A 14880-nucleotide genomic window follows, 5' to 3' on the forward strand; every position below is an offset into this window, starting at 1 on the left:
TTCATTGTCTGCCTCTCTTTTTGTAACCAAGTATGTTATTCAGCTTTCTCTTGCTGTAACAAAATGCCTAAAATATTCAACCCATTAAGTCCCAGATTTTCAAGTCTGCAAATATTTCAACAAAATTGACACAGGTTGTTTTAAAATAGGTTGGAAATCATAATTGAGAACTTATACTTCATTAATAACAAATACAAACCACCCTATAAATAGGACACTGGGACAATACAGTACCTGATAATTGAAATACAGTGACTGGAATTCCTTGAAATAAAATGACAACCTAGTTCTAGAAAATACTGTTGAACATTTATAAGTAGCATTCAGCAAAGTTTGTGCCATTTCGACATTTTTAAATATTTTCAAACTAATAATTCACATGTTGCCCGGTGTGGTAGTGTACAGCTGTAATCCCAGCAGCCGGGGAAGCTAAGGCAGGAGGATCACAGGTTCAAAGCCAGCCTCAGCAATTTAGTGAGGCTATAAGCAACCTAGTAAGACTCTGTCTCAAACTGTTGGGGATGTAGCACAGTGGTTAAGTGCCTCTGGGTTCAGTTCCTGGTACCAAAAGGGAGGGGGAAAAAAGCTTTAAAAACTCTTTTTCTCTAAACAATAGACCTAAAAGGAATAGTTTCAATGTTACCATGAGTAGTATATTTGTTGCTTGTTTTAAGATTTTGTTTTGTTTGGAGATTGAACCCAGGAATGCTTTATAAAAAAAAAATTTAATACCTTTATTTTTATGTGGTGCTGAGGATTGAACCTAGTGCCTCAAGCATGCTAGGCAAGCACTCTACCACAGAGCTATAACCCCAGCCCTTTATTTTTTATTTTGAGATGGGGTCTTGCCAAATTGCTGAGGTTGGCTTCAGTTTTGTGATCCTCCTTCCTCAGGTTCCCAAGTTGCTGGAATTACAGGTCTGCACCACTGTGCCTACCTTCATTTTAAGTGTGTATAGGTGTTCCATATCTGGGAAGATGGAACAAAATGAACTAAAGGGGTTGAGATTAATTTGGCTCACAGTTTTGGGAGATTTCAGACCATGGTCAACTGACTTCATTGGGGAAGCAGGAACATCATGGCAGAAGGGTACAGCTGAAGCTGCTCACCCCATGGCAGCCAGGAAGCAGATGAATAATACAGAAAACATACATAGTAAAGCAGGCAGACAGTTAAGGAAATGGGCCCCATAAAGTCTTCTCTAAATGTGAAGAAAACTATGAGATTAACCTGTGAAAGGATTCCAAACATTCCAGTCAACTCCTGTTTCTGGGGCAGCAGAACAAGGGAGGCAGAACAGACCTGAGTGCACACTACAGATTCAAGAGCTATCCAATAGCCTTAACATTTTCCCAATACCTGTTTAGCGTAGACTTTTACCTATAGCCTTGGCACTTTTCCAATACCTGGTTAGCATAGATATTGTTCACTGCTCCTACCCAGTAGCCATATAAACCCCTAGACTGCTACACTTAAGTGGCAACCACTTTTGGGTCCCTTCCCACTCTGCAGGAGCTCTGTCTCCTTTCACTTGAATAAATCCCTACTTGAATAATCTTGTCTGGTGTGGTGGTGCACACCTGTGATCTCAGTGGCTCAGCAGGAGGATCAGGAGTTCAAAGCCAACCTTAGCAACTCAGCAAGACCCTGTCTCTAAATAAAATATGAAAAAGGGCTGGGCATATGGCTCAGTGGTAAAGTGCCCCTGGGTTCAATACCTGGTACCCAAATCAATCAACCAATCATCAGCCAATCACTCCTATTCCTACACTCACTCTTACTTGTCCATGAATTTCATTCTTCAAATTCACAAGACGAGCCCGGAAAGAAGACAGGCAGATAGCTGAGGTCTGCTGCAACACTATAGCAGCAGAGACTGAAACTCCAGTTTCACAGAGACATGATATAGTCCCCAAGGGCACCCCCCAGAATACTCGCTCCCTTCAGCTAGGTCCCACCTACAGTTTCTACCACTTCCCAATAGACCATTCAGCTATGAATCCATTGAAGAAATCAGAGCTCTCCTAACCCAACCACTTCCCAAAAGTACAGCCTTTGAACGTTGTTACACTGGGGACTTTGCCTTTAAAACACATGAGGCTTTGGGGTACATTGTAGATCCAAATCATAATGCCAATTGACTTGAATTATCTCAATGGCGTAGTTATCTTTTTGGGAGACAGCCAGATAGTAACCTATGCATTTTTTTGGGGGGGGGTGCTGGGGATCGAACCCAGGGCCTATGTGCTTATAAGGCAAGCACTCTACCGACTGAGCCATCTCCCCAGCCCCTAACCTATGCATTTTTTTATACCTTTATTTTATTTACTTATTTTTATGTGGTGCTGAGGCTTGAACCCAATGCCTCACACTTGCTAGGCAAGTGCTCTACCAGTGAACCACTTCAGTCCCTGTGCCTTCTTTTTTTGTGTGATGCTCATGACTCCTAATGACCTTACATTTTATTTTATTTTATTGTGGTTGGTAATAATGCCACTAATTTGGTAGTTTCCTGAGCTATCATTTATGAACCCTTTAAATTTTGATTTTTCAGTCAGGTGTTGTGGTATACGCCTGTAATCCCAGTGACTTGGGAGACTGACACAGGAGGATTTTTTTTTATTAAAATATTTTTTACTTTTACAGATACATTTTGATTCATTGTACACAAATGGGGTATAACTTTTCATTTCTATGGTTGTACACAATGTGGAGTCACACCATTCATGTAAGCATACATATATTCAGGGTAATACTGTTTTATTCTACTGTTTTTCTATCACCACCCCCTCCCACCCCTTCTTTCTCTACACCATTCAAAGTTCCTTCATTCTTCTCTTCCCCCAATCACCCCCCGCCCCCCTTATATATCGTCATGCACTTATCAGAGAAAACATTCGGCCTTTGGTTTTTTTGGGCTTGGCCTATATCACTTAGCATGGTATTTTCCAACTTCATCCATTTACCAGCAAATGCCATAATTTTATTCTTCTTTATGGCTGAGTAATATTCCATTGTGTATACATACCACAATTTCTTTATCCATTTGTCAACTGAAGCTAGATTGGTTCCACAATCTAGCTATTGTGACACAGGAGGATCTTGAGTTAAAGCCAGCCTCAGCAATTTAATGAGGCCCTAAGCAACTTGCAGAGACCCTGTCTCAAAATGAAAAATAAAAAGTGCTGGCATGAAGCTCAGTGATTAAGTGCCCCTGGGTTCAATCCCCAGAACCAAAAATAAATAAATAAATGCATTAATTTGGTTTTTTCCATAAAGAAGATTCTTTGCTTTCATTAGATTTTTCAAATGAAACTGACTTTGTCAGAAAAGCTAAAAACTCTCAATATAACACTCAATATAACATTTGGTGATATTAATTAAGCAAAGTTGGGAGGTACTAGTGAAGTCAGAATTGGGGACAGGCAGTTAGTGTAGAAATAGGGGATCTGGTCAAATTGAGGAAATGGAGGCCATGAAAGCCATCTGCCTCTGGAAGTTGGAGACTGCCCCTGGGAGAATGGAATGTCAAGGATCTCAGAGCCCATTGATTACCAAATTTACCTGCCTTTATCAAAGACTGCAGGCAAGGAGCTGCTAATTAATGTCCCCTAGGCCCTTACCTCCCTGAATCACTTTGGCCCTCCCCCTGCCATCTGTTGCTCACCTTTTTGCTATGTCACTGGCAACTCCTGGGCCTAGTAATGTAGGCAGGAAGGCGAAATAAAGGGGGAGAGAACAGAACAAGAGAGACCCTAACCTATAAAAGATGTAGGGTGTGCTCACTTTTTGGGATTCTAGAACATCAGCAGTGGCCCACTTTCCCCTCCTGGGAGAAGTCTGTATTATTACCTTTAAATAAAACCTGCTTAATATGCTTGCCTTGGTGTGCTTCTCTAATGTTCAAACTTCAACATCTGAGGAAGCAGAACTCACCTCTCAACAGCAGTATCACTAGTGTGATCTAATGTTATTGACAAGTTTATTGTTCTTTGATGACCTAGAACAGATATGTTTTGAGAAAATGGCAGAGTCATTTAATCAAAACAAGCATTCACATTTGGGAATTGTCAGTCTTCAATTAAATTGTTACTTACAAAGAGGTGAATTATTTTTTTTTCATTTTCTTTCTTTTTTGAGACCTAGTTCTGAGGCCCTTATTCTTGGCAAAACTCAAACCCATGGTCACAGATAAACATGCTGTCAGGGTTAGATGATAATTTTGGAAATATATAACAAGCAGCTGGTTAAACATTTACAGACTTTGTTAATTATGTGTACGAAGAAGAAGAAGAATTGCTTCCTCAAGAGAATGTTTTAGACTTCCCATATCATGGTATCTGTAGTAGTGCCTATAGATAAATAACGTGGAACTTCCTGTCACTGATTTTTTTTTTAATTGGGGGGGAGCAGAGGTGGCAGAATATAAAATAAAATTGGCCACTTTGACCAGATACAGTGGTACAGGCTTTTAATCCCAGTGACTCAGGAGGCTAAGGTAGGAGGATGACAAGTTCAAGGCCAGCCTTAGAAATTAAGCAATACCCTGATCTCGAAAAGTACAAAAGAACTAGAGAAGCCATGCCAACCCCCATGCAGTTCAATCAGGGTACTGGGGGAAAATTGCCATTTTGGCCATCCCTGTTGTCTTTTGAAATGTTAAACCATGGCGAAGAGGTCAATGGCTGATATTCTTATAGGAATGGGGGAAGGGGAGGTGCTTTAAAGCTGCTTCCAAATCAATATAGGGTCTATGACCTTGACTTGAATGTCTGGCTTTGAAATACTATTTAGTGAATTGGTTGAAAGATTTGACTCAGAACCAATACTGTACAAAGAACCATAAACTATCCTGAAGAACATAATGCAATTCCCTTCACTGTACATATACAGGATCTACAGTGACTCCTCTGATTTCAAATTTAACTACTGGGGTAGTTCTGGGAGTGTAGCTCAGTGGTAGAGCTCTTGCCTAGTGCATGAGAGGCCCTGGGTTCAATTTCCAGCATTCTCCACCCCACCCCCGCAATACTCACAGATTTTAACTATTGGGAAAACAGAGCAGGAGAGCAGTCTCAAATGAACTCCTTCAATCATTCAAGTCACTGCTGTCAATGAGACACATCACCTCACAACCACAGTATAGTCACTCATTGATTCTCCTTGGCACCCAGACAAAAGAAAAAATTCAGGGCACTGATGACTTGAATCTCACAGTTAGCAGTCTGATAGAACTAAGTTCAAATCTTTTTTTTTTTTTTTTTGTACCAGGGATTGAACCCGGGGTGCTTAACCACTGAGCCACATCCTCAGACCTTTTCTATACTTTATTTAGAGACGGGGTCTTGCTGAGTTGCTTAGGGCCTCCCTAGGTAGCTGAGACTGACCTTGAACTCATGATCCTCCTGCCTCAGCCTCCTGAGCCACTGGGATTATATACATGCACCACTGGGCCTGGTCTAAACTCAAATCTTGGTCCTTTCACTTAAGACACAGACAAGTATTGCTACTCTAAGCCTAATTTCCCACTCCAACAGCTGCAAATCTTGAAGCTATCCTCCTGGAAATTCCCAGGCCCTAGAACACATTGCTATGGGTGGATGATATCCAAAGCTGTGTGTAGATGGGACCATGAGGGTGTCAAACCTTCCAGAATCTTAAGCTTCTTTAGGCATGTGAAAGAGTAATGCTCAGCCTATTAAGTCAGGACAACCTTCAAGATGGAGGTGAGTGCTGCCAGGAGAGTGCAGTGGCTCATGCCTACTGGGGAAGTCAAGCAGGGAGGATCACATGTCCAGCCTAGGCAAGTGAAGAAGATGGTCTCAAAACAAAATTTAAAAGGGGCTGGGGACGTAGCTCAGTGGTACCGTCCTTGCTTAGTGGTCTAAGGCAACTGGGTAGGGGCAAGGCATCAGGCAGCCCGCTCATGCCAAAGAACAACCAATCAGATGCCGACCGATAAACCCTAGTGGTGTCTTGCAACTGCCCGTCAATCAAGAGTCTCCAGTCAATCCCAGAGGAACACAAGTCCCTGCAGGATCTCCAGCCCTCAAGCCTTCCCCCACCTATCCCGAACTACAAAACACCACCCCACCGGAGCCACAGTGTGAGTTCACTAGCCCTTCACTCTGGAGGGCTGGAGAATCTCCCTTGAGAGATGATCCCAGTAAAGCTTTGTTTAGCCGCTTTTGGTCTGACTCCTTTTTGGCTACCCATATTCGATCTTATCTCTGGTGCCGAAACCTGGGAGGGTCCTTGGGCCTCCCCCATCGGGGTTGAGGTCCACCCTCTCCCTCAGACGAACCGGGAAATTTCTGCACCACTGTTTCTCCTCATCGGGTCGACAGAAGTGGGGTAAGTTCCCTTGCGTTTCCGTTGGCCTTCCAATTGCACTCTCTGTTATGGGGTTCTGCCTGTAAGTTGTGCTCGCTGCAGATCCCACCCCCTGTTCCATTTGGGCCCCAGTCTACTGGTTAGCCCTTCATTCTGTTCTGGGCCCCCACGAGCCAAGCAGACATCCTGGCCTCTGGCTCGTTCACTTTCTGTTCCCTCAGGTGTTCACAACCAGAACTTGAGATCTGCTCCTGTTCACCCTCCAAGTAATACTGAAAGGCCATGGGAACCACCTGATCCTCTCTAAACCCCAAGACTCCTTTGGGCTGTCTGTACCTTAATTTCACTAAATTAGGACTTGCCCAAGACTTACACTGTAAGTGACTGGTCTTTTACTCAACTATGGCCTGGCCCCAGTACATGTTAGACAATGGCTCAAAATGACCTCCAGAGGGAACCTTTGATTTTCAAGTCCTCACTGACTTGGACAATTACTGTCGCTGAAGAGAGAAATGGTCACTAGTGTGTTATGTTCAGGCATTTTTGGATTTGTGTGCTCATCCCTCCTTTTGTTCTACCTGCTCTACTGCCCAAGTTCTCCTCACCAGAGACAGTCCCAAACCTCTCCCCCATTGTTCTCCTGTATTTTCTTCCTTATTTTCAGATCCACCAGAACTGCTTTCAACTTGACCCTCCCATCCTCCCCCTCCTTACTCAGGCCAATCTTCCTCTTCCTGCACTTCATTTCTTCCTCCCACGGCTACAACTCCTCTGCTCCTACAGCTACAGTTCCTTCTCTTTTTCCTCCTTCTCCTTCCCCAGAAGGTCCCTCCTCCTTCTCATGTCTCTCCACGCCAGTTAGTGCCCACACCTGATCTCATCAGGTCTCCCACCATCCAATCCAGAACTCCTCTGTCTTCTGTGGGAGGTAGCAGGTGCAGAGGGCATTGTGCGAGTCCACATCCCATTCTCACTTCAGGATCTTTCCCAGATTGAAAAGTGCCTAGGTCTTTCTCTGCTGATTCCTCTTATATTAAAGAATTTAGATGGCTTTCTCAGGCTTATGATCTCACCTGGCATGACATTTATGTCGTTCTTTCTTCCACTCTCACCCCAGATGAATGAGCCCACATTCAGCAGTAGCACAAGATCATGCCGACCAGTTCCACCTAACAGACGCAACTCTACCCACAGGTGCAAAACTAGCCTTTTACCTGAACTCCAGCAAAAGTAAATTGTATGGTGCTTTACTAAAATAATTAATGGCGGTGTCATTTTTTTCCGGGACTCTTGTTTTTTCCTTAAATTCTATAATTTTTGAGCTCATAACATTAATGTTTTGTGATCAGTCCTATTTTTATTCAACTCAAGTTTTTGAACCAAGGGGCCAAGAAAAACCAGTATTTGGCTCTTGCCCGCAGAGTCAGCCTGAATCCAGGGAACAAGAGAACTTCTCTAAGGAGCTTTACAACTCTGGGCTACACGACCTCCTGATCAGGGAGATTTATGAGACCACCAGAGGATGAAAAGCCAATCAGTGCACCTGCTGCAGAGAAGGGTCATTGAAAAAGGGAAACATCCCTGAGGCTTCCAAGGGAAGCCACCTCATCAAGGAGACCCTACTTAGCGAATGGCACTAAAGGAGCTAAGAAGCTGCTCTCAAGTTTCCCATGAGTGATCCCTATGAGAACTCAGCTACAAAAGAGAGATTCCTAGGCAGGAGTCAGAAATTTTTAGTCAGTTTAAGGTCTATTGATCTTCCGAAGCTACACAGATAGGCTTAATCTATGTTTGCTAGTATGATTAGCTAGCCCTAAGTGACAGAAATATAGAGATCTCTAGTAAACACAGGTTATAACAATAAAGGGATATTTTACAGAACTCAGATGACATTAAGTGTCTTAACTATAGTTTCTGGTGCTATCAAAGACATTAAAAATTAAATGTTGTGCTTACATTCCTGATAACTCTGCCAATGTTAAAGTTTCCAAATAAAGGCCTTATCCTTGCCAACCTTTGTTAGGCTTTATTATGGGAACAACGTCTCAGTTCTTCCACTTCCTGATGAGAGATCAACTTCTGTCATCTTCATGATATTCATTGCCTTGTTCCAAATGCTGAAACATTTATTCTGTATTAATCTCATTTCATTACTCTTGTCTTTTTCTCTCTTATAGAAGCACCCATCCCCAGATGATTTACAATGGGTCATTTTACTACCAGTGGTGGTCGTACTATCCTTAGCCTCTTCACTCACTGCTTCTGGATTGGGGGCAGGGAAATTTGGTTATGTGGTTACTGCCACCCAGAAACTAGAACAGCAAATCCAACAAGCAGTAGAGGCATGTGCTGCCTCCCTGGCCCCCCTACAAAGACAAATAACATCTATTGCCCAAGTTTCCTTGCAGAACCACTGAGCACTAGATTTTCTGACTGTGGACAAAGGGGGAACATGCCTCTTCCTAAGAGAAGAATGCTGCTACTATGTCAATGAGTCTGGGCTGGTCGAAAAAAAATGTCAGAACTCTCAGATGTCTGAGTGAAAGGCTGAAGCAACAATAATCAAATGACCCTTGGCCAGGATGGCTAAACTCCACTCTTGTCAACTGGCTGACCCCTATCCTCACTCCCATATTAGTGATAGGATTTCTACTAATAATTGTTCCCTGTGTATTCAGGTTTGACTACAACCAAGTGCTCTTGCACCCTTACAGCCGCCTCCCTACCGAACCCACATCCAAGCCTTCTCCCCACAACGCCCCCTAATAAGCAGGAAGTAACCAGGTGGACTCCAGCAACCTATATCATCAAAAAGGCTGGAATGCTAGAGCAGTCTGAGGAAGCTGGATGGGGGCAGGACATCAGGCAGCCCTGCTCATGCCAAAGAAAAACCAATCAAATGCCGACAGATAAACCCTAGTGGTGTCTTGCAACTGACTGTCAATCAACAGAGTTCCCAGTCAATCCCAGAGGAACAAAAGTTCCTGCAGGATCTCCAGCTCTCAAGACTTCCCCCACCTATCCCGAACTACAAAAATGCCACTCCACTGGAGCCACAGTGTGACTTCACTAACCCTTCACTCTGGCAGGCCGGTGAATCTCTCCTGAGAGATGATCCCAGTAGCTTTGTTCAGCTGTTTTTGGTCTGACTCCTTTTTGGCTACGTGCATCCAGTCTTACACTTAGCATGAGCAAGATCCTGAGTTCAATCCCCAGTATTGCAAACAAAGAAATAAATGAAGTGAATACTGAACTAAGTGAAGCATGCACTTGAGGAGGGCTTCTTTGAGGTAGACAGGGTAGACAAGACAAGCCCTCTCAGGGTGCATTGCCACACACTGTATAGGCCTTTTAAGTCCAGAACTCAGAGAGGAAGGAGGGCAGGAAAAAGGTATAACATGAACTGAAATTGAATTCCAAGCATATATGATTTTGTCAGGATGAACTCAACTACTATGCATAATTATAATGCTCTTAAAAAAAAAAAAAAAAAAAAAAGGCCAGAACTCAGCTGAACATGATGGTAAAACTGGATTTTCAGGCTCTGTTGCTATAGTGTTGTAGTAGACCCCAGCTGTCTGCTAGTGTCTTCTTTCTGGGTTCTTGTCTTGTGAATCTGAAGAATGATATCCACTGACAAGGAAAAGTGAGTGTAAGAGAGTAGGGTTTATTCAAGATAGAAATGAGACAGTTCTACAGAGTGAGAAGGGACCCAATAGCAGTTGCCATTTATGTGTAGTAGTCTAGGGGTATATATGGCTATAGGGTAGGGGCAATATCTATGCTAATTAAGTCTTGGAAAAATATCAAGGATATTGGTAAACATCTATGCTATTGGAAAAAGTGTTAAGGTTATTGGTTAGCCTTTTAAATCTGCAGTCTTCACTCAGGTCTGTCCTGCCTCCCTATTCCTGTCACTTTGGGACAAAGGAGTTGGTGGAATGTTTCTTAACCTCATGGAATGGACTTTATACTTAAAAAGTCATAATTGGGGCCCATTATGTATCCTATCTTACTCAGTGGCACATGCTTGTAATCCCAGTGACTTGGGAGGCTAAGGCAGGAGGACTGCCAAATTTGAAGCCAGTCTCAGCAACTTAGTGAGGCCTTAAGCAACTTAGCAAGAATCTGTCTCCAAATTAATATATAAAGGGTTGGAGATGCAGGTCAGTGGCAAAACACTCCTCCCTTCAATTCCCAGCAAATACACACACACAAAGCCAGGTGTGGTGGTAATGCCTGTAATCTCAGCAACTCTGGAGGCTGAGGAAGGAGGATCTGAAGTTCAAAGCCAGCTTCAGTAACTTAGTGAGGTTCTAAACAGTTTAACAAGACCCTGCCTCAAAAGAAAAAAAAAATCTGGAACTTTCAGGTGAGGGTGCAGCTCAGTAAGAGTCCATGAAGAGCATGCTCAAGCCCTGGGTTGGATTAGAAGAATGAGGGGGAAAAAAAATAAACGAAATTCCAGAACTCTCAGGACAAACTGAATTTGGAGGCTTTCACACCTGTGAAAAGGACTCTGCAGAATCACAGGAAACCCCTATAGACTCCATCCCTTTACATCTCTACAGACTATATTAATAACAAAAGAGAGAGGGTCACATAGGAATGGTACACGCTCACCTGTCATCTGTTTATTACTTTGGCTTCCTTTGTAATGTTTTTACCATCAGATTTCCCGAAGAAAGTGCCAAAGAGTTTTAGAAATTTGTGAGAGAATACCTTAACTTGTAAGGGTCTGTATATTAATTTTGAGTACTTGGAAGACTGGGAAATATATCACCATTATATTTAGAGGCAGAAACACTTTAATCCAGGTAGAAACTATGGGTAGCTCAATTCACAAAGAGTTCTCTGAGAAGCACTCTAAAAAGTTATAAAAACAGGAATTTTTCTTTTAAAAAAATGATACAGCAACACTAATGAGAAATGCATTATAGCAAACATCATTCCATGTTAGTATTAAGGTCTGTATAATTATTTTCTTTTCCTTCATGTCCCAATGTTAGTTAACTAGTCCAGCCATGAATGGGTGATCAGGGAAAAGACAATGAGAGCTGGCTAAAAAGTAGTTTTACCTGAAAGATAATCACCTGGGGAAAATGGGGGCTTGGTCTGTTAAAACCTCCCCTACCCATAATTTCATTCTTTAAGGAAAACTATTATGTATACCTCACTAGGTAGCCTGGAACCTCCCTTATCACTAAAACCATCACACCCCCCAATCACCGTGGCAACTAAAACATCAAGACCCTCACAAATAAAGTTTACTAGAGAGCTATTCAAAAGTAATAAAAGAATAAGAGGACAGGAAACTGAGGCAGGAAATTGGGGGGGGGGAACAATTTCATCTGAGCACCAAGTCATCTCTTTAAGTCCTCTCATGTAGGTCCTATGTTGTCAGTCAAGTCAGAAGGCAGGCTTGGGCAGGACTCTGGAAACTTCCCTGGGACTCCCAAAATAACTGGGGGCAGGAGGAAGCATATGCTATGCCTCTCCTCTCTAAGAGGACCCACTTTCTCCCTTGATAGTATCCCTTTTTCTTTTTTTCTATCCTTTCTAATAAACTCATGCCTGTTACTATGAGTGACATGTCTGAAATCCTTCTGTCCTGATTGCGAGAACTGGGGTGAAGATGAAGGCTTCCACGCTGCCTCAGTTTTGCCACAGTCCTCATTATTTCTCCAAGAATGAAATAATTAAAATGACATTTAAGGACACTGAAACATGACTTTACCTTAATGAGGTGATTACAACTGTTATGTACATGTTGATTTCTTTGTTTGATGTTACAGAATATCTCCAATATGGTTTCTCTCCAGATCATTCTGGTCTTCACTCATCTACATGAACCAGAAGCAGCCCTGTATTAGTCTGTTTTTTCATTACTAAAATGAAATACCTAAGAATGTTATAGAGCTGGGGCCTTCTGAGAAACTGAGGTACAATGAAGATCTCCTCTTCAAAGCCCAATTCTTGCAATCAAGTCAGAAAGATTTCAGACATGTTACTCAGTGTAACGGGAATGAGTTTACTGAAGAGATAGAGAAAAGGAAAAGGAGACACTTTCAAGGGGGAGAGTGGGTCCTCTCATCGAGGAGAGCAACAGTGTGCCTCTCCTGCACTCCAGTTTTATTGAGGATCCCACAGAAGTTTACAGAGAGTCCCACACAGGTCCACTTCTGACTGACAGCAGGGTAAAATCAGACTTTCAAGTCCCCACAGTCATGGCAATTCTAGGTCACCTTGGCCCATGCTGACCAGTTCTAATTGGATTCTTTTTTTTTTTTTTTTTTTGGTACCAGGGATTGAATTCAGGAGCACTCGACCACTGAGCCAGTCACAACCATTTTTTGTATTTTGTTTACAGACAGGGTCTCACTGAGTTGCTTAGGACATCATAAAGTTGCTGAGGCTGGCTTTGAACTCTATCCTCCTGCCTTAGCCTCCCAAGCCACTGGGATTATAGGTGTGTGCCACTGGGCCTGGCTAATTGGATTCTTAACCATACATTTTTACAGATTTTAAGGTTAGGAGGAACTATTCTTATCTCCCAGAGTTTCAGGATCTGGTCACAAAATTCTCCTTTAGGGTAACTTGGATTCCTCTTATCAATATTATTTTGGGCCAGGCAGGTGGGCTGGCACACACCTGTAATCCCAGCAGCTCAGGCAGGAGGATCACAAGTTCAAAGCCAACCTCATTAACAGCTAGGCATTAAGCAACTCAGTGAGATCCTGTCTCCAAATAAAAATATAAAAAAGGGCTGGGGATGTGGGGATGTGGTTGAGTTCCTCTGAGTTCAGTTTTCAGTACCCACCCCAGTCTCCAAAATCAACATTATTTTGAGCCTGCAATGAACAGGTAGTTTGCTGAGGAATGTAACATATCCTGTCCACTTAGGTTGTCAGGGATGCAGGTAAATTGCTCATTGGAAAAGAAAGCATGTGGGCATCGGGACAGTGTACCCGTTTTATAGAATTATTCTCTTAACCTTGTGTTGCCCCCATCCTCATCTATCTGTTCCCTAATAGGGCTTGTGTATTTTATAAGAGGATTATTTAGCTCATAGTTCTGAAGTTCAAGGTCACAGCAGTAACATATGTCATCATTGCGGGAGATATCACATGGCAAGAGAGGAAGCCACAAAGAGAATGGGAACTCAGGAAACTAGTTAATCCCTTCTGAGGGCACCCCATCTATGACCTAAGGACATCCAATTAGGCCTCATAGCTTCTTATATTACTGTACTGGGTCCAAGCTTCCAACACATGAACCTTTGGAAGACACTTTTAAACCACATCCAAATCACATTAGTCTTTCTCTTGATCTTTCCATGGCTCTTTTTTTGACTTTCAAATTATTTGCCAGAACTTGCATCAACTAATCTGGTGGAGCTCCTTGAGGGGACAGATCCTTGCCTGATCTTTTCAACACCAGGGCCTGGCACAAAGTCATTTATAATAACTTCATGAATGAAAATGTTGGGGACAATCCAACCTGTGAAATATCACTGTATGCATTATTTCTCTTCTTTCTACTCTCTGCACTTATTAACTTTTCTCTCCTGCTCTGTGTGTATGTGTGTGTGTGTGTAAAGAAATAAAGTGTTGGGTAGCCAGCTAGCCCTTGGGCCAGCACAGTGCAAGGTCCAGCAATTAGTAGGTGCTATGTAAAGGTCTGTGGGAGTGACAAAGGGAGAGCAAGTCTGATGCAGAATTCCAATTTCACTTCTGTCAACCAGCTGCAGCATAACTATGGACTACATCCCAGGACACTGTACTGCAGCTCTGGTAAACTGTGCAGGAAAGCACTTTGAAATAATAACAAACTGTCAGTACTACATAACCTACTAAACTATCTTCTCCTACACTTTCCTTCTGGAAAACAGATACACAGCAATTAATTTTGTAAAAACGATTATATTTACAAATTAAAGGAATATCCATTCTTGTCTGATAATACCTTAATTTTTTATTAAGTCAGCAGTTTTCATTATGACTATCCAAATATTGTTCGCTAAAGAGCTAAGTAGTGGGCTATGATGTTTTCCCCTTATTGAACAACCTTCTGTTTTCTCTGGAGTTGAAAACAGCATCATTTTTCATTTGCTTAATTTCCCACTTACCATCCAAATGTTCCAAAAGATGTGATAAAGCCTTCTCAATATTACTGTCCGTACGTTCAGAAATATCAGATTATAAGAAATCAATTAAATTTTTAAAATGCTGAAGTCACAAAGAAATTCCACCGTATGCTTTCGGAATCACCTATCCAGCTTTCCATCAGTCAGTTCCTTAGGTCAGTCGCTTAGCGCATTCTTGCACCTCACCTAATCCTTTCCTGGAAGCCTAATGATCCATCCCAGGATGTGAGGCAAGAGTACTGTAGAAGAAAAAGGCAGTTTCCCTGGACGCCAGCCGGCGCAGGACGACCCTCCACTGGCCAAGAACCTCCAGTATCCGGCCCTGATGTGCTCTTCGCGCCCGGGTGGGTCCCGGCCTCGCCGCCTCTGTCAGTTGCCTTTCCGGCCCCGCCCACTCCAG

Source organism: Sciurus vulgaris, assembly GCF_902686455.1.
Source record: "Sciurus vulgaris genome assembly, chromosome: 3".
Classification (NCBI taxonomy): Eukaryota; Metazoa; Chordata; class Mammalia; order Rodentia; family Sciuridae; genus Sciurus; species Sciurus vulgaris.